Here is a 20,146-nt window from a genome sequence, read left to right on the forward strand (position 1 = left end):
GGGATCTAGCAGGTGGAGGCTTTGGGAAGCTACCACAGGTCCTGTGTCTCTTTGTGTTTATTTTTTTCTTTTTTTAAGATTTCATTTATTTATTCATGAGAGATACACAGAGAGAGAGGCAGAGACATAAGCAGAGGGAGAAGCAGGCTCCATGCAGGGAGCCCGATGTGTGACTCGATCCCGGGACTCCAGGATCACTCCCTGAGCCGAAGGCAGACGCTTTAACCGCTGAGCCACCCAGGTGTCCCAGTTACTTTTTTCTTTTTTTTTTACTTTTTCTTTTTCTTTTTCTTTTTTTTACTTTTTTCTTAATGAAACCTCCACTTTCTTCCAGAGTAAGCACAGGGATGTTGACGGTAGGATAGTGGTCAGAAGTTGGCTGTTTGGTTCCCTCCAAAGCCCTGGAAGGATTCCCAAGCAAAGTGCCACATAGAGCTTTCTAGATGCATCTCTAGTTGCCTGACCCTTCTACCTGTCTCTTCTCCTTCATCCCCAAATCCTATGGTTCAGGAAGGGTACGCTTTCCTTTACATTTTCCTATGTCAAATGGTCCATCAACCACTGAACAGCAAGCTTCCCTGGCCCACTGCATGGACTGAAGGGCCATTTCTTCTCTGTGATCTGAGGCCTCTCGGTATGGTTCTTGATGTGCTAAAACTGAGAGATAAAGAGATTTAGAGCATTTTAAGACAATAGCTTGGCTTGTAAGGCTACTGTCTTGTTGAAAATGCTATTTTGAATCAGCAGCTAAATATTGAATACTTTTTTCTTTCTATCTTAGAATTCCTTCTATAGAATTCTTATCTGTCATGGGGCCAATGGATGCTCAGGGCAGATTAGAATCATGTACTCAAGAAAGACAAAGAGAAAAGTACTAGCCCTATTATCCAAGGAAGGAGGAAAACCAGTATTTAAAAACAGGACTGCTGGATTCCAAAACTTAAATTTCTTTCACTCTGGGTGCCAAGGACTAACCCATGGCTCTTTGGGAGTCCACTCAGCCTTCCATCTTCCTTTCTCATAAGCCCTTATTTACCTAACAAGAGTGTGGCTATTAGGACACCACTCCTTGTGCCTTAACTTATAGTGAATTTGATAAAATATTTGTGTTCTTCTGTTAATGGCCTGATTTTAGCTGGAATTCTTGGTGCTCCTCTCAGTGACTATCATTTGGGTCTAGAAGGAGTTATTTCTGAGGAGAGAGCCTACCAGGACCCTTAACATCACTTCTCAGCAACAAATACTAACTTAGCCTGTATGCAAGGCCAGTGGTGTCACATCATCTGTGAAAGCAGAACATCTTGGTGAAAAGAAAGAAATTCATATGAGTTTTTCTTATGAAGAAATAAGTATCTAGATAATGAGAAATACCTGGAGGACTGGATGAAGTTTTTCCTTTTCATCTCTTTCGAGATCATGTCAATATAACAAAAAAAGCATAGCTGTGGTTTGAGGGAGACCACAAAGGAGATTTCTCTGGCCATCGTGTATTCTTGGACAGAAAATACAAAGATGGCCATGCCTTGTTGACATTTGATAGTTTTAAACACGAATGATAATGTGATGGGAACAAAAAAAAATCAAATAGTAAGAATGTAATATCTCTATCTCACCTTTCTGGAAGAAGAAGCCTTTCTTCTGAAACAGGGAGGTCATATTGCTTTACACAAGATGCCCAAGGGCCAAAGATCCAGGAAAGAGGAAGAGGTTGGAGAAGCAGTAAGGCTCAGGAGAGTTACAGGGGTGGGAGAAGAGGAGGTGCAGGTCAGGTGGGCAGGAACATAAATGTTGTCATAAAGAAGACAATTTTAAGGAGAGACAGAGATGTTCCGGGGTGGGGGTCAGGTGAGGTTGGAACATTTGGCTTTGTGCTGGGCAGTGTGGTTCCCTCCTCAGTAAGAATCCCTCCATAAAGATCTACATTCATCTTTCAAGTTTAGGGAATTGGAGTCACATGGCTTTTCTCTGTTGCAAAAGCCCTTAAAGATAGAAAACGTAGCCCAGTGATAGTTGAGTTACATTAATATGAATGACCACATAAAGGGAAAATCATAAGCAGGTGGGAACTGGGGTTCATACCCTCTGACCCACAGTGACCCTTCTAGAACACACAACAGGTAAGGCATAGCTGAGCCACATGGTCATTTTGTCTCTCAAAGCGTTATCAATGCCCAGTCCTTCAACCACAGAGGCAGAAATGGCAGCAGGATTGCACAAGATGGGAACTAAATTTTGTTTCAGGCTTAGTGAGCCCTACTTTCCTGTGCCTGGGACCTTGGGGTATGTTCACATGTCACGGCTATCAACAGGGAAGGGACAGAGAGATCCTGAGTTGGGGTGTCATATAGCCCTGCACTAGGCTTCCCTGAGAGGTCTTGTGACCACAGTCACAGGGTGGTACGTCCACTTTGCTTTTCAAAAGATCGGAGTTTGAATCCTGCACTGGTTCTGGTTGTTGACAGGCTGCTTCAAAGCATCTTCTACAGACTCTGGTGCATAGAGGGACTTAACAAAAATTAGCTATGACTATTACAGCTGTAGAGCTTCAGTTTATAAGAGGATGTGAAAGAAGGAGAGACTGAAGCCAGGTGTCTGAAGTGAAGCTTATGTGAGCATCCAGGAACTTCCCAGGTGCAAGGGGAATCCTGGCCAGCTCGGAGGATGGAGCTCACACTTGCATTTCCAATGTGTCTGCAATCCCAAGTTGCCTGGAATCATCTCTTTTGGATCTGGCTTTGCTCTCTCCAGCCTACAGGAATGAGTCAAACTTTCTTGGTCTGATAGTTTGGAGAATTCATGTCCACCTTTGGCATGAGACCAAGAACCCTAGACTTGGCCCCATAGCCAGAGAGGAGGATGGGAAGCCATTCCCAGGCCTTCATTTCTAGGTACTGGTGAAAACAGGAAAGGTGGGAAGACAAACAGTGGTTTATGAGAAAGGAAAATGCAATGGCAACTTCAACAGATTCCCTACTGGTCCCTCTTGCAGCATCGGCTGAGCTCAAGAGGAGTCTGTAGCTCCTGCTGCCATGGGTATTATTTGTTTGTTCTAGAAAAGATTTCAGCCTTGAATGGGAGGGTGAATTAAATGACCAACTCCCATAGTTCTTTCCAGTAAGGGGTCAGTAAATGATTCTTTAGTCCCAAGGCAGGATTCAGGTCTTACAACTAAGGTGGACTGGGATACAGGACATTGTTGGAAGCCCCCTACCCACCCCCCTTTGGTGGAGAGATCACCAAGTGAATGGATATATATTTCTTTGAGATATTTCTAAGGTAGCCAGGACTCTCTCCTTGAAGAAGAGACAGGTCCTCTGAAGAGTTTCTTCCTCAAGCCCTATAGCGGATCCTTGAGAAGAATCATCTTTTTTTATACAATTCCACAAATCCACCTGATATTTGCCCCATATTTAGATGTATGACTCCCAAAAACAAACTACATATGTGTGTGTGTGTATGTGTGTGTGTGTGTGTATATATATATATATATATATATATATATATATATATTTGTGTCTTTGACAATCATTTGGCTGTGTTTAAATACCAGCATGGTAAAGAATTTAGGACAACCTTGGCATGGCTTTCATAAGATACATTTTTTTTTATGTATGAAGAAGGGACATATGCATAACGTAGACACTTCCCGATTCAGATAATTCTCTAAATCTAAAAGCCACCATGAATTTGAAAAGAAAGATGATCATGTATGTCTTCGAACTTAGGTCTCCTTTGGTGTACACAGTCTGTACCCTGTAAAGTCCCCCAGGGATCGCTTATCAACAGGAAGAGAGAGAGAGGGAGAAAGACTGACTGAGACGGAGCCAGCCAGTGGAAAGAGGAAGCAGCAGAAACTCGCTGGGGAGGGTGTAGCTCCGTTGGAGCGACCCGCAGAGAGCTGTTCCCGTTGGGGAGCCCTGCCCAGACTCCAGCCGCGGGGCGGTGGCGACCCCTCCTGGCCTGTCCTTACCCGACGGAAACCGCATCTTCCACAGCCAACGTGTGTAACATGTATGTGTGTTTTCTATTAGGCTTTCCAGAAACTCATAAATGGCTGTAAAAACCATTGGGCTAATAGAAGGAGCGACATAAATGCTGACTGGAGCTATTAATGCTGGTTGTAGTTTATGGAGCAGACTGAATCGGGCTGAAAACTTGAGATTTTTATGGTTACTTTGTGACAGGTTATTTTTAAGTATCAGGCCATAGATTAGGCTCAGTCCTCATGTTCAAAGACTCAGGATGTCAAGGGAGATACTTTCTTGGTCTTCTGTCCAGTGTTTGGACCTAGAGACTTCCTTCCTCAACGCTCCCTCCCTCCAAACACTCAGGCTACAGTGAGTTAGTCACTGGGATGCCTTGGGTGGCTCAGCGGTTGGGCGAGAGTCTGCCTTCGGCTCAGGGCCTGATCCCAGGGTCCTGCGATCGAGTCCCGCATCAGGCTCTCCGCAGGGAGCCTGCTTCTCCCTCTGCCTCTGTTTCTGCCCCTCTCTCCATGTGTCTCTCATGAATAAATAAATAAATAAACTGAGTTAGTCACATTTTATCCTATTCATCTTCAAATGCCTACAACTTTTATATAAGAGCCATTAACAAATTTAAAAACTGCCACCCGGCCACCACAGCTCTACATTTAAATAATTACCAGTTTCCAACATTCTGACTATACTGTAAACTCTCCCCTGGCTGCCCATTCTTTCTTTTGTGAACTCGTTTCTCTCCAGTGCCCACTGTGGGTGGGCCAGGTTCGGTGCCCCTCGCCTCCCATGGCTATTGTGTCAGGACTCCCCAAGTGAGGCTGGGATTATGTGGTACATTTGGGAAACACACATGGTTTATGGACTGATTTGATCACAGTTTCCTAAATGACCTCCCTACTCTTGTTTAAAAACTCAGCACCACATACATTTTAAATAATGGATTATTTAAATGTATCACGTGTACAGGTCAGGTGCACAGACTATGGGACCAGGTGCCTGAGTGGGGTTCCTGGCTCAGCCACTCACTAGCTTGGGCGGGCTGCTTAACATCTTGTGCCTCAGTTTCCTCTTCTGCAAAACGGAGATCCTAACAAAGCACACCTTGTAGGGTTGCCTGCAACGAGTGATGCCCCTCTAGGAGGTTTAGAACTACGGCCACCATGCAGTGAGTGGCTCTTAGGTGCAAGGTGTGATATGCTTGATGTATAAAAAAAATCAAGCATACAAAAAGCTAGTAAATTCTTAGAGTTACCAGAAAAAAAAGTTTGCTTGATAAACATTGTGCTTCCCTCGCCCTCTACCTTGAGGAAGTCACCCCAGATGAGTTATGCAGCATTTTCTGGAGTACTCAGCTGGTCCTTTCACTCTGAGTCGGCTGTTGTAACCACAGTCTCCCCAGAGTGAGCTTTGTGTCTCATAGTCATGCAAGGGGCAAACTTAGAGGGTAAGTTCTGCAGGAGTTGGGGGCGAGTGATACTTTTACAGAATTCCCCTGATACGCCAAAATTATACCCTCCACCACCCCTCCTTGCTCAGAGCAGCCCTCCAGCTGCCCGCACTTGCCTCCACAAGGATTACAGTCTCGGGAGAAGCTATGCACCAGGTGTTTTAGTTGCATGGCTTTTACTACATGAGTCATGCATCTTCTAAAGTTTGAAGTCAGAGTGTTGCAGAATGCATGTACAATTTTATACTTCCATTTCTTTTTTTTTTTTTAAGATTTATTTATTTGAAAGACAGAGAGCAGGTGGGGGGAGTGACAGAGGGAAAGAATCTCGAGCAGACTCCCCCCTGAGCGCAGAGCCCTACATGGGGCTTGATCCTGGGACCCAGAGACCATGACCTGAGCTGAAACCAGGAGTCACATACTCCACCAACTGAGTCACCCAGGAGCCCCTATACTTCTATTTCTTAAAAATCTAAGTGGGGTAATGATTCAGATTTGGTCAACCCCAAAGGAGAATTTGAAATACTATTTTGGCATGACTAGATCAGATATTTTCACTGCAGCTTTTTTAAGTCATCTGAAGTTGAAAGTGAATTATATGCAAAAATTCACTCTCACCTTCTTTGTTATTTAAAGAACCCAGATTTTTTCAGAGTGGTAATGTGCCCTGGCAAAGATATTTATCTTCCCAGACTTTCACTAGAGAAGGCCAAATGACCAAGTTATGACCAACGAGATAAAAGTGGAATTTTATGGATGGACCTCTGGGAGAGAAAAGCTGCCCTTGCCTGGAGCTCAGACATAATGTCTGGAAGTGGAGTATCTTGTGACATGAGGATGAAAGTCACACATTAAAGATAGACAATTTATGCTCTTAGGATCTAGATCCATGACTTCTTTGAGCAACTACAACTGCCTGGACCTCTCTACTCTCTGGACTTCTTTTTATGTGAGAAAAGCAAACTCCTATTAAGAAGTAAACATTTATAAAGAGTGCTTAGAGCAGGGCATGGCACATAGTAAAATGCTCTATAGGTTTTCGCTAAGTAAAATAAATCAAATATTTGGTTTAGCGTCTGTAATCAGGTTTCTATTATATGCAGCGAAACACAATCTTTGCCAATTCACATAGATATTGTCAATATTTCTTTATTACATTATTATTCTAGCACCTTGTGCAGTGCCTGGTACTGAATAAGTATTTGTTGAAAGAATGAGCTATTCAGTAGGGTTTGAGGAAAGGTGAGGGCCCCTAAAATGTAATTCTATATGTCTCTATATGCTTATGCAACTGGCTTTATCTCATTAGAGGTCCTACAATGGTTTCCTTTCTTTGTGTAATGATAGCACTTGGTCTGTCAGGAATGGTTGAAGGGAATTCATTTGTTTGGCTTGGCATGCCCTCCTGGGGGTTCATCAGAGCCAAAGGAGTATAGGTCACCACCAACCTGCTCCTCTCTGCCAGGTGACACAAGTAGGACCAAAGCTGGGGTCGTGGACGGGGGCAAAGTGTTGAGCAAAACCTGTCTTTGAGGTCCTCCAAACAGATGCAAAATATGGGTAATTGTCATTGCAAACATCAATGGGCAAGTGACCATCAGAGTCAGAGAGCCATACAGGGGAATCACGTGGTTCGACCCTCTTCTCCAGAATATTTAGGAATGGAAGGGGTTCGAGACATGAGCAGAGAGAAATGTATTTCTTACTGTGACCCAGATCATTAAATGGTTCTTCGACCAGGGATTTCTAGAAGAATAATCTGACCTCTGACCTCTAGCTGGAAGAACACAGGAATTTAGTCTCCTGTGTTTTCTCTTCTGACTCTTGATGAAGTTTCACCTTTAACCCCAAGTACAATGTTCCTTGAATGTATTTTATAAAAAAAAAAAAATAAGGATGACAAGAAAAATACCACTTAAGCAAACACCATCACCGCCTCCACCAACCGATGGTCTTCATGAGGTAACTGTTCAGATTGTTCTTATTGATGGTTTTAAATGTGGTACTTCCTCTTTTTTTTTTTTTTTCCACCATGAGGCTCCACATAATACAACAGAGGTTATGAAAGCACTATATGGTCTCAGCTGAGAAACAGTGCTAGTCATAGAACATAATGAAGTGGAGGCTGGGAAGTTTCAAAGGTAGTCAAGAGAGTAGAGGGTGGGTGATATGGGACAGGCTTTAAGGTGAGGCTAGAACAGGAGGCAGGCGGAGGAAATGGCATTAACGCTGAAGAGGCAGGCCAGGCCCTTTTACCAACCTTTTTTTTTTTTTTTTTTTTTTTTTTTAGGGAAATGAGCAGATAGCATAGGCATGTCTTTTTTTTTTTTTTTTTTTTTTTTTTTTTTTTTTTTTTAGCATAGGCATGTCTTGAAGTATTTGGGAGCTGGTTCATTCATTCAGTTCCTAAATGTTTATTGGGACCTGCTCTGGGCCAGATGTGGAGCTGGGCTCTTGAGAGTGCCTTCATTGAGACTGCTGCCCAGAACTCTACTTCTCAAAGCTCCCTCCTCAACCAGCAGCATCGAATCATCTGGGATCCCTCAGGACCCACCTCAGACCCACAGCATCGATATCTGCATTTTTAACAAAAGCCTGGGGGACTCAAATGTGCATTCAAGTTAGAAAATGATCTGAATGACATGGCAAACAAAATGAAGTGCTACTTGACATATTTAAGCCCTAAATAGGTGTCTCTTTAGCTAATCTAGCTAATGCACTCAGGCTAAACTCATGAATGGGCTTGAAGTGGCATGGGGTACCCTCCAGAAAGACAGCTCTAGTGCAGATTTTTAAAGAAGGAGTTTTAAAGTCAAAGTTATGTGTCATAACTTTTTTTCCCCAACAAATTATTCCAAATAGATGATAAATTCATCATATCAGACTGGACTGAGCCCCTGGTTTCAATTCCCATGTTTCTGCATCACTTAGTCAACGGCAAAGGAATTTAAAAGCTGAGAAATGCCTGATTTGTCACATCATGGCTCCCTCATGTCTTTGGGGTAATTGCTCCATGCCCCGACTTCTGCTGTGCAAAATGGAGAGAACATTATCCAACCTGCCTGGACAAGACAGTGACGAATTTGACAAAGAGAGTTTATAATTGAGGTGTTTTGAAGTTTTCAATAGAAGGTTCAAGTCACCGCCTAGACTTCGTATTTTGTCATCCCCCCAAATGGGGAAACCCATCCTACATGCTCATTTACCCAGAGCCATTCTCCAGTGAGAGTCAACAGAGAAGAGAGAATTTTCCCTCAGAGCTATATGCTAATTACAGCTGAGAGGTTCTAAGTGCAGACATCGCATCACCAACTGTAATACTCCTGACCCACACGTGCATGACGAAGTGTAGACAGGTTCACACACACACTACTGCACTTCTGTGGTCTAAACACCATTATGCTTCATAGTGAAGCTGTGAGACCCATGTCATATGTCATCACTGAAACAACGGTACTTGCAAGCCCGTGTTTTCAGATGAATTGATACGTGCCATTTATTTAAGGAGGTACTCACTGGCCTCTGCTGGTACCTGGAAACACCAGAACACACAAGAGCTGTGTGTGTGTGTGCGTGCGTGTGCACGCGTGTGGGGAGAGACAGAGAGAGACACACTTAGCTCCCACGTGTAGACTGCACAAAGACAAGAGGTGTCGGTTGCACAGGATGAGGTAACGGTAGCCAGAGGTGAAAGAGGATTTAACTAGTGTTCAAATTAGTCATTTAATGTTCCTTTATTCCCCAGGCCTTGATCTGAGGCCAGGCCAGGCCCGGCAAACTGGTTCTGGTCAGACGGCGGGAAATTCCACCACATGGAATGGTGTTGGTGGTCTCCGCTCCACTCCAGCCGGGGAGCCCACACAGCGAACGCCGGCTCCTTCCACTAATGAATGCGCCCACCCACGCTGGACCTTCCCCCTCATCGCCTCCCCCTTGCCCCCCGTCCTCACGCCATGCCACCACCAACCGCCCTCCAAAGATTCGGTTCAGAAGCAAAATTTGTTAGATTATAAATTGCCGGCATCCGCCTCAATAATGAACCAAATCAAAGACCCCGTGGAGGAATCCCCTGGGCAACTCCTGGGAGGTGCCAGAAGGAAACACTCACTCCTTGGCCTCGGTCTTGCGCCCAGCTTCAAGGACCCGCCTTGGGGGGTGGGGGGGCACCTCTACGCAGGACTTGCCAAGCCTCGGACGTGGGGCCCACTGAGCCCAGGCTATTTGTTTTTCCTTGTAAGAATGCTAATCAAAGCAAAGTTTAACCCAACAAACAAACAAACAAAATATCCTGAGTTGGCTATTTGCACACAGGGGTGGCCAAGGAAGGCAGCCTGAAGGGTTCCTTTATGGCCAGAGGCGTTTTTGAAACGAGACAGCAATGGCTGCTTTATGAGGAAGTGGCAAGACAGTCACCTCGTTATCCTCACCACTGTGGTGGTCCGGGGACCACCCAGGAGCCTCCACCATGATAACAGCCTGGGCTGAGGACTTCGTCCAGGGAACCAGTTGTCCTGAGTGGGGACACAGCGGTCTTTCTCCGAAGAACAGGTCGGTGTGTCTGAGAGGATAGACCTGGAGCCCCACTGCCCCCTTGCTGGCTTCTGTTCCTCAGCAGAGTCATTACAACTCACACTCCTACCTTTTTCATATTCCCTTAGCTCCCTCAGAGCATGAGGCTGAATGGGAGGCGGGCCGTGCCCATCCCCCTGGAAAGGCCACGGCCTCCAGACTGGGCCCACCCTGACGTGGGGCTGAGGGCTGGGAGGGAGGAAGAGGAGGAGGAAATCACCACCTTGTGATTGAAGTGGCTGGAAATAATAAACATACACTCTCTTTTCAACATGGCTTGCCACATCCTGGGGAGTCTGGAAAAACGCTCCACCTCACGCCTCCCCACCCTCACCCCCAACAGCAGTTGGCTTTCAGGATGCTTTGGGAGAAATCCTGGGGCTGTGATAGGAAGGGGCCCGTTAGTTCTAAGCTAACAGAACAGCCCTCCCCGGCTGCTTTTGAATCCTTTCATACACTTTCCTATTTTAGGTCAAGGAAGTTGAAAAAACTAAAGACTGGAGGTAGCGGGAGGGGAACGGGGGGAGAGAGAAGCATTGAGGGCAGCTAGTTAGTTAGCAGGTAGCCAACGACCTCTCTGGAGGATCCCTCCGGCCTGCTGGACATGCCCCGTCCTGGGTGTTGGGGACAGATAACGGAAGACAGGTTTGAGCCCCCAAGGGGAGACCTGGCCTCTTCTTGAACCCCCGGCCTAGGCTTGGGCATAAGTGGATTCTCCTTTGCAGAGGATGCTTGAACATCCCCAGGCCCCCTCATGCTGAACATGATTAGCCTCTTCTAGGCTGATTCCTCCAACTGCCAGAAGAGGGCAGCACATGCCGCCATATGACAGCAAGAGCTGAGCCACCCAGGCCGAGGGTGGACACCAGGCAATTTGGGGGAGGATTTGTGAAATTAGCAGTAGCAAAGCAGCAACAGCTATTGCATATTGTGTGCTTACAGTGTGCCAGGAACTTTCCTCAGGGCTTTACTGCATTAATTCATTTCATTGACATGACAACGCTATAAGAAAGAACAGTATTATAATCTCCCCTGTTACAAAGGGAGAGTCTGAGAGGTAGAGAAATGAAAAGAACTTGCTATTATAGTCGGAGCCTGCCTGAGACAGAGGTCAACAAATTATATTCCAAGGGCCAAATGCAGCCCACTGTGTATTTTTGCACTCAGGATGGTTTTTACATTTTGGGATGGCTGGAAAAATTAAAAAGAAGAATGACATTTCATGACCCCTGGAAATGATGAGAAATTCAATTGTCACGTGTCCATAAGTGAAGCTGTATGTATCAGAACACAGCCACAGTCACTTGTTCACATGTTGCCGTGGCTGCTTTATCATTCCAATAGCAAAGTTGGGCAGTTGTGACAGCCTAGGTAGCCCAAAAAGTCTGAAATAATTATCATCTGACCCTTTACAGGAAATATTTGGGGGCATCTGAATGGCTCAATTGATTAAGTGTCTGACTTTGGCTCAGATCATGGTCTCGGGGTCATAGGATGGAGCCCCATATCGAGCCTCCCACCCCCATGGAGCCCTACATTGAGCCTTCATAGGGCTCTGTGCTCAGCGAGGAGTCTGCTTGTCCCTCTCTCAATGCTCCTCTCCCTGCCCACACACACTCTCTCTCTCTCTCATATAAATAAATAAAATCTTGAAAGAAAGAATGCAAGAAAAGAAAGAAAGAAAGAAAGAAAAGAAAGAAAGAAAGAAAGAAAGAAAGAAAGAAAGAAGGAAGGAAGTAGAAAGAAAGAAAATGTTTGCTGATCCTGAACCTAAGAGAGAAGTTCTACCTGTTTCCAGACACAAGAAACAGGGACACAACAGACACTCAACAGATATGGAGTTAGGACAGCTAGCCTAGAGGGATCTGGAAGTAATGCTGACCTCAATTCACTTAATTTCCAAAGGTGTAGTTCAAGGTCAAGCATAAGGAGGATCTGATGCTCCACTGCAGAGCCTCTAGGAAGTTATAGAATGTCCCATTTGGGAAAGTTTATGAGAATAATCTACTTTACATATTTCATTTTTTCACACTTGACCATCTCTGAAATCAGAATCTTTTTTACAATCAAAATGTTATAGTTTAAATGAAAGGGTTTTTGTTTATTTGAAAGCATATTTTGTTTCTTACTGGTAGTTAAAATAATAAGGTCTCATCTAAGATGATACCTCGCATCCAGCAGTTCTTATCTTCAAAGGTCCAGCATCTTTCCATGCCCTTCCAATGATGGGACACTCACTTTTGTTGGCAGCCCATTCTACAGATTGAGTTATAAACTTCTTAATACGGGGATGAAGCCTGTGAGCCTCAACCCCCATACATCAAATGATGGTCTTGTTTAATCAGAGATTTTATTAAAAGGGAGCAAGGGGTATGGCTAGGAAGCAGGTAGTTGGCAATGGGACAGGGAGCACACGCAGAACAGGCTGCAGGAGGAGCCGGTCTCTTGGTGCTATCAGCCAGCCAGCCAGGCTGTGAGGACATGAGCTTGTGTGGACACAAACCACTGGGAATCTGGCGGAGAAAGAAAGATTGCCAGTGCTACAGAAAAATTCTTTTTCCACTAGCATCAGGCAGGAGCATGGCCAACCCAGAGGCTATGGCCAACCTTTTAGAAAAAGAGAAGACAGGACAACTTGAAGATTCAGGCCTGACCAGAGGAAAGAGCAAGGAAAGCAAGTGCATCTGGCTTGATCATGCTACCATTCGTGAGGGCTCTGGGGGAAGATGAAAGGAAGAGAAAGAGGCAGGATGGGAGTAACTGATATGATAATATCTGGAGTGTAATCCTTCAGTCACATTTTCATCTAGTGGGAATGATCATCCCAAGGATGAGATGAGCTGGCTGAGGTTTCTAGAACATTCCAAGAGTCCTCTTCCTGATAGGTGGCTATGATCGCCCATTTTCTCAGGATAAATCCAGAAGGCCCACTGCTTGCTTCCGGGTCTCAGGAAGTGAAGCCGCTGATGCGAGCCTCAGGAAGGAGGAAACCTCTGCCCTCATTTGTAAACACCAGCACGATTGCTCAGAGACCTTCAAGGCTAACAGCAACTCCTGTGTTTCAGCAAAGGATCTGAGGCCAGGAGATGGTAGGAGCTGTCATATACTCTCCTTTCGTTCATGGTGGCAGCTAGGTTTGGCTTTGGGTTGGGGAGAAGAGGAAGCAGAGGGCTAAGCCCCAACCAGGTGCTTTTCATTTGGGGACATGTGTCCTGGATTTTCTGGGACAGTACCAATTTCTTATAATTTGATTCTTTTCAATGAAGGCAATTTGTTAGACATCTGATCTTCAGTGCAGAAAATACGGCTACTACACATCGAACTAAGGAGGGGCAAAAGCTAGAGAGACAACTCAGTCTCTGGTATGGGACCTTACTCTAAACACAGCACTGCGTCTAGCATACCACAGGCAGCCACGGAAGGCTTTTAAGACTTTATTTAGGAGGTCAGAAGTATTGTATTAGGACAAAGACTTCAGGAAAGTATGGTAGGAGAGCATAGTGCCTTCCATAAGCAGCAAGGGGCACATCTTTGCAAACACAGGAGCATGAGAGTCGTGATAAAAACAGACAGGCATGGGCAGGCTGATCCGAGTCCAGCAATGACTTGGTGACAAGGCCAGAAGCTGCAGGGGGCTCTTATGGCCCCTCAGGTACATGGAGAAAAAAAAGAAGAAAATGCATTTCTGGGGGAAAGAGGGCCCAAGTGGCGACCAGTAGGATGGGGAGAGGGGGCAGGGTGCCTGCAGGAGAAAGATTACAGAAATCAAAGGAGCGGGAAGGCAGCGGATGAACAGAAGGGAAATCCCACAACACATAGGCCAAAGCAAAGAAGCAGGTCCCCCACACCAGGACTCCAGCCCCCAGATTGATAACGTTTCCTATACTTTTGGGAGGTTGGTATGTTTTTGTCTTACAGGGAGAACCAACTGTAGCTGACCAGGAGGTCGCTCCTGGCTCTGTGTGCTAGAAGGTTTAGCATCCAATTTGTGGTCTGCGCCTACGTGCAGCATCAAGGCTCTGCAGAGCGGCTTCTGCTTTTTCAGCAAACCCTGAGTTCTGTTTTGTGCTTGTGCCTTGTTCTTTCTCACCTCGTTCTCCTGTATGCTGCTTTGCCGTGCATTATGCACCCCTGCGAGCAGTATGCACCCCTGCGAGCAGTCTTTCTGGAGCAAGTAGTGTGAAAATACATTTGAAAATAAAAAGCAGGCCCCTCAGACAGAACATAGAGGCAAAAATACAAGAGAATGCTACTCTTGAAGGAGGAAGACACAAGGGAATTCCAAGGAAGCCTGTTAAGATGGAAATCATCCAAAGTGGGAAAGTAATCATTCAGCTCAGATATATGAGGTACCAGCAACCTGACATGTATATGTGTGATGCGTTAAAAAAAAAAAAAAAAAAAAGAGGGACACCTGGGTGACTCAGTGGTTAAGCGCCTGCCTTCAGCCCAGGGTGTGATCCTGGAGACCCGGGATCGAGTCCCGCATCTGGCTCCCTGCATGGAGCCTGCTTCTCCCTCTGCCTGTGTCTTTGCCTCTCTCTCTCTCTGTGGGTCTCTCATGAATAAGTAAATAAAATCTTTTTTTAATTTTTTTTAAAAATTTTAAAAGTATGCAAATGTGGCTAGGGAAAGTCATAAAGCTTTACATGATGTATGGGTGAGATAAAAGAGACTGGGGGTGGGACATTTATACCTCTTAGTCGGGGAGAGGGAAGCGGAAGTGTGCTCGAGGATGGACATAGCAGGTGCGGGTGGGAATGGATCAGAAGAAACACCGGGGTCTTGCCTTAGTCTACATGCATGTATGTCCACTCCCTCTCCAAAAAAAAGAAAATGGGGAAAGTACATAAAAATACAACATGAGCCAACAACGACATGGTAATGATACCGGGCGGGAATATGAATGGTACCTGGGGAAATGTGATAGGGCTGGAAGAAACGTAAAGAGGGCTTTAAAAATAGTAACAGAGAATTAAAGCACCCGGAACACACAATATGTTCAAAAACTAAAATAAATCTGTAGACTTAGTAGGATTGAAGCATAAGGAAAAAGGAGAGACTGTGAAAAGTAAAGTCAAAGATAGTATTTTAAAGCCAGAGTAGGGTAAGTAGCTAAATGAATTTCTTGAAAGCCAAGACGCCTGGCAGAGATTTTTAGAGTCTGTTCAAATGGCAGTTTGGGGGTTAGAAATGCACAAAGTAAGATGGATATTCAGAGAGGAAAGCCCAGGTCCTCTTAGAGAGGACTTGTTTAAGGAGGGAGTAAAAGCAACCCCTCAAGCTAACAGAAGAGGAGCAGTGGTGTCCCAGTGGCAGAGCAAGGGTGTCCCCTTCCTGGAGCAAGGGTGGGGTACCAGAGCCAGGAGAGCCAGAGCTGCGGAGTCAGGCTGCTGCCTGGTCAGGGTCACGGGGGCTCCATGTGCCATGATGGCCTCTCAGAAGAAGATGAAAACAGCAGAACCAGGAGGTCACACTTGCAGAGAGAGGTGGAGGCTGTGAGAGGTGGAGGCCCACGCACTGCCTCTTGGCCAAGCAGCAAGGCAGACACAGGACTGGGGGGCAGGGGAGACAGAGCTGACTGCTGGTTACTGCCAGGGTGTTACCAGATGTGCCATAGGGGGATGGCCAAAGCTGGAGCCCTCTCTTGATCCTTCTGCTGCAAAGTACTGTCCTGGGGGCTCAGAGCAGAGACTCCTTACAGCCAGATCTAAACCCGGTGCTGCTCTCTCCATGCTCAAAAATGTTCTTTCTCAGAGCCACAAGCAATCCCTTCTGATGGGCTCTTGATCGCACTCCAAGTGGTTCCTCCTGTGCCTATACCCCCTCCCGCCTCCAAGGGAGAAGGCCCTGCTTCTCCAACCAGACTGGACTGCCTCTTGCTGTGTAGGATCTGAGTAATGCACAGTTGCAGGAGAGGGGAATGCAGTCAGAGAAGAATGCCTGAGGACTCTTCCAGGGAGCTGTGCACAATACGACGCCTCCTAGGATCCTCTGCACAGCATTTGGTATCACACATCACTCTTAAAAAAAAAAAAAAAAAGCAACAACAAAACCTTCCTTCCTCATCTTCAGGATCTTCCTTGCCCTCTGCCCTTCCCAACTTTCTTCTTTACTCCTTGGCTAATCCTTCTTAACCTCCCTCCCTGACTCCTGTCTCGCTGCCCTCCCATAAGTATGGGTGGTCCTTCATGTTGTCCCTAGTGCTCCCTTCTTCTCACTCATGGACTTAATCATATATTTGTATACACCCTCAAACTCTGCCTTTCTCCCAGATGTCTCTGCTGAGGTGTCACTCTTTGCCCCTGGATAACAGCTCAAAGCAATGGCTGACATTTGAACCCAGTGGTGGCATTGTTCTCAGCCCACCTAGGAGGGATGTACAGTTACTGCACCTATTTTACAGATGAAGATACTGAAGCTCACAGAGTCGATGTAACTTGCCTGGTGTCAGGAGGCCAGTAGGAGGGAGGGAAGCTGGAGTCTGAACCCAGGCAGTGGGTTTCAGAGTCTGCAAGTTGAACCACCACACAGTTGCCTGTCTCTGAGCTATAGAGAACACAGCACATCCAGAAACAAAGTCCTGTTTCCCCCTGCAAACCAGGACAGTGGTGGGGGATCCCAAGCAACAAGAAAGTAAGCCCATGTAGCATCCTACTAAGTATGAGGTCTTAAGACTTTCTTCTAGTTATGTATTTGTTAATTAATTTATTTATTTACTAACTTATGTATTTATTTAGAGAGTGTGAGAATAGGGGGATGGGGAGAGAGAATTTCATGAGAAAGCCCATGCTATCTTTAAGTAAAGTGAAGAGCAAGTCTGAAAAGGTGGTGTGGCAGGGTATGGAGGTGGGATCTGGTCTCCTCAGGCCGAGGGGACCCGGATCCAGCAGTTTACCAAAGGAGGAGGTAGGACAGTGATAGACACCAATATAAAGAACAAAACCATGACTTTCAGGTCAAGTGCAACAATCCTGAAGGTGTGACAGGCAGGGCTAGGCCACAGAGCCTCTTTGATGTGAGGAGAGGAGGTAAGGCACGAAGAAAGCGGGGAACAAAGCAAATGAGATGACATGAGTGGGACATTCAGAAGGGCTGGTTGGGAGCAGAGAGAATATGAGCTGAAGCAGTAGTTTCTGATGCCAATATTCAAGTTTGCCTCATTTTTGCAGTAACAACTATAATCAAAGTTAACACTAAATGAACATTTACCATGTGTTGGGTACTGTGCTAAAGGATTGGTAGGCACTGACTTATAAAGGCAATGAATCCACATTACAAACCTTACAAACCTGGCTGTGCTCTTAATTGCCTTCTTTGGCAGATGCAGAAACTGAGAATATTAGTATGTTTTACAGATGCAGAAACAGTGGCTCAGAGAGAGTCTCTCTACTAAAGCTAGAAGTAGCAGATGCAGAGTTCCAACCCAGGCCGGTAATCTCCTGTGTATGTTTTATAGTCTTCAGTTAGCTCATTGAGGGCAATGACTTGGTCTCATTTGTCTCAACAACTCTAGAAGCTAGCACAGTGCCTGGCACACAAGAAAGGCCCTTTAAGCATTAGCTCAGACTTGTAGCCGCCCCATGCAATCTGTGTTGGTTGAATGAATAAATGAATGGCCGAATGTACGAACCCATGAACAGTTCTCTTGCATGCTAGCTGCGGATGGCTCCCCTTGATGCCCTCTAGATTTCAGTAGCTGGGGACTTTTTTTTTAAAGATTTTATTTATTTATTCATGAGAGACACAGAGAGAGAGGCAGAGACATAGGCAGAGGGAGAAGCAGGCTCCTTGCAGGGAGTCCGATGTGGAGCTTGACCCCTGGACCCGGGATACAGGATCACACTTTGAGCCAAAGGCAAGGCACTCAACCACTTAGCCACTCATGTGCCCCAATAACTAGGGATTTTTGAGGTTTTGTGAAAACAAGGACCTTTTGAATGGCAGTCCCTGCATTCACCATGGGAGTGAAGAAATGACCCACCAGGCAGGACCATATCATTTTGTTGGGGTTTTTTCATACTTTGATGTCAAGAGGGCAGAAAAGGAACACCACCATGGCCGGCTATATATGGGATCTGGGAGGCATTAGGTGGCAAGGTGGAAGGGAGGGAGAGCTCTTTTCAAGAGAAAAGGAAGCTGAAAACACAAGAGACAATCTGAAGAAGGGACATTGAAGAAATAGTGGCAGAGCTGTAGATCCCCAGGGAAAAATGGCAAAGTAGTGTAGGGAGGCATGTCCAAGGAAGCCTAGGGTGTCTTTCTGCAGCTGCCATGAGGGGTTGCCAACTTCAGAGCTGGCACAAAGCAGAGAGGGGTGGGGACCATCAACGAAGCAAGTGGGTGTGGGGGTGGACCACGGTGCTACTCTCTGTCTTGGCTTCTGGTTTGCTGAGCCTTAGAACCGTTGGACCCAATAGACCATAACTGGGGGGTAAGGGTCAAGGGAAGGAACAGTGAAGGAGGAGGGCTGCGGGAGGGTGCCCAGGCTATGGTTACTTGTATGGAGTTACAGGCAAGACAGAAGAATGGGGCAAAGGACTGTGATGGGGATAGACTCTCCAGGAGAACAGAAATGCCTGTACTCTGACATGCACGGATGAGCTAACGGGTGAAGGAGGCATGAGGGCAGATCGCATCCCAGAGTCAAAAAGGGTGAAAGAGAAGAAGTGGAAACAATACAAATTGGAGAGCTTTGAGTTTATGAGAAACTGATACGTGATGTTCAGTGGAAACTGCTGCTTTGGGTTTGGGGAAAGAAGAACTGTAAATATGGATAATATCTAAATGCCATTTGTAACTTGAAAATTCTGGAACGCTCAGATGAGATAATCCTTCTGAGGGTGCTTTGACAAGTCTGAGGGAAGGTATTTGTGGCTGAGAGGAAAGGGCTTTGGATGTGGAATCTGCAAATTAGAGTTGACAGCCAGTTTTGGCCTGCTGGCAGGCAGGAGCTTCTCATTTGTCTCTGGGTCCTCGGCTGCCGAGCAGTGGCAGGCCCTCGCTCATGCGCCATGAGGGGCTGCCTCAATGTCCCAGCACCAGCACAACAAAGCACCACAGATGGGTGGCTTCACACACCAGAAGTCACTTCTCCCAGTATTAGAGGCCAGAAGTCCAAAATCAAGATGTCAGCAGGGCCACACTCCCTCCCCAAGGCTCTGGTGGGGAGGGGGTCCTTCCTTGCCTTTTCCAGCTTCTGGCAGCTCAAGGAGTTCCTTAGCTTTTGGTCATAGCACTACAAACTCTGCTCCACCTTCACATGAACCACTCCCCTGGTCTCTGTGTGCCCCCCCCCCTTATTCCCCTCTCCCTTTCTTACAAAGACACCAGTGTTGGATTTAGGAACCACACTAAATCCAGGATGATCTCATCTTGAGACCCTTAACTACTTACATCTGCAAAGACCCTATTTCTAAATAAGGCCTCACTCTCAAGTCCCAAGCAAACATGGCTTTGTGGGGGACACTCCTCTACCCTTCCTGGTCACCTTGTCCAAAAAGATGCCTTTCTCCTCCAAGCTCCTGGAGCATGTAGCATATCCCACCTTCTTTGGGTCCATTGTGTATTCATCTGATGGTCATTCATTCACTCATTTGTTCACAAAGATCCATGAAGCCTTTGCTCTGCTTGGCTCTGTGCTGGGCTCCAGGCTCCCACCCATAGGGCAGTCTCATTCTCCCACTGAGAGTCAAGCGAATTTTCTCATCCTTCTTCTTTTTCCTCCCAGGGCCTGACACAGTTCTTCAGATGTTACACATACTCAGTTTGATGGTTCTATTCATATTGCTTTGTCTCATTCTTAAAGGAAAGGCCAAATGAGATACTTAAAGTGCTATAAGCTTAAATGAGGCATTGAGACCCCTCTGAGAAGGCCTCATGGGAGAATTAGTCTTAGGCTCTGTAGCCAAGGCCAGATGGAAGATGAGCCAGGTGTTGAGATGTGGGTTCCCCAGTACCCTCTGCACTTGCAGTAGGGGAGAATGCAAAGGGCCAGGCTCTGCCTGTAGCATTCACCAACATGGTGACCATGCTGTCCCACCATGGCCTCTGCACAACTCCTTGAGGAGGCTTTCAGGGACGGGAAGGAAGCTGGGATAAGTGGTTCTGGTCAGAGCCTCCCAAGAACACAGACAGGGTTGTGAATTTG

At 46.1% G+C, this 20,146-nt stretch overlaps 1 protein-coding gene across 4 annotated transcripts in view; it reads right to left on the reverse strand.

Moving 5' to 3' along the window:
* The window catches only part of CLIC5 (chloride intracellular channel 5), a 157,354-nt gene that overhangs the window by 15,996 nt on the left and 121,212 nt on the right, over positions 1-20,146 (reverse strand). The gene's annotated exons all lie outside the window — the stretch shown is intronic.

Source organism: Nyctereutes procyonoides, unplaced genomic scaffold, assembly GCF_905146905.1.
Source record: "Nyctereutes procyonoides isolate TBG_1078 unplaced genomic scaffold, NYPRO_anot_genome, whole genome shotgun sequence".
Taxonomy (NCBI): Eukaryota; Metazoa; Chordata; class Mammalia; order Carnivora; family Canidae; genus Nyctereutes; species Nyctereutes procyonoides.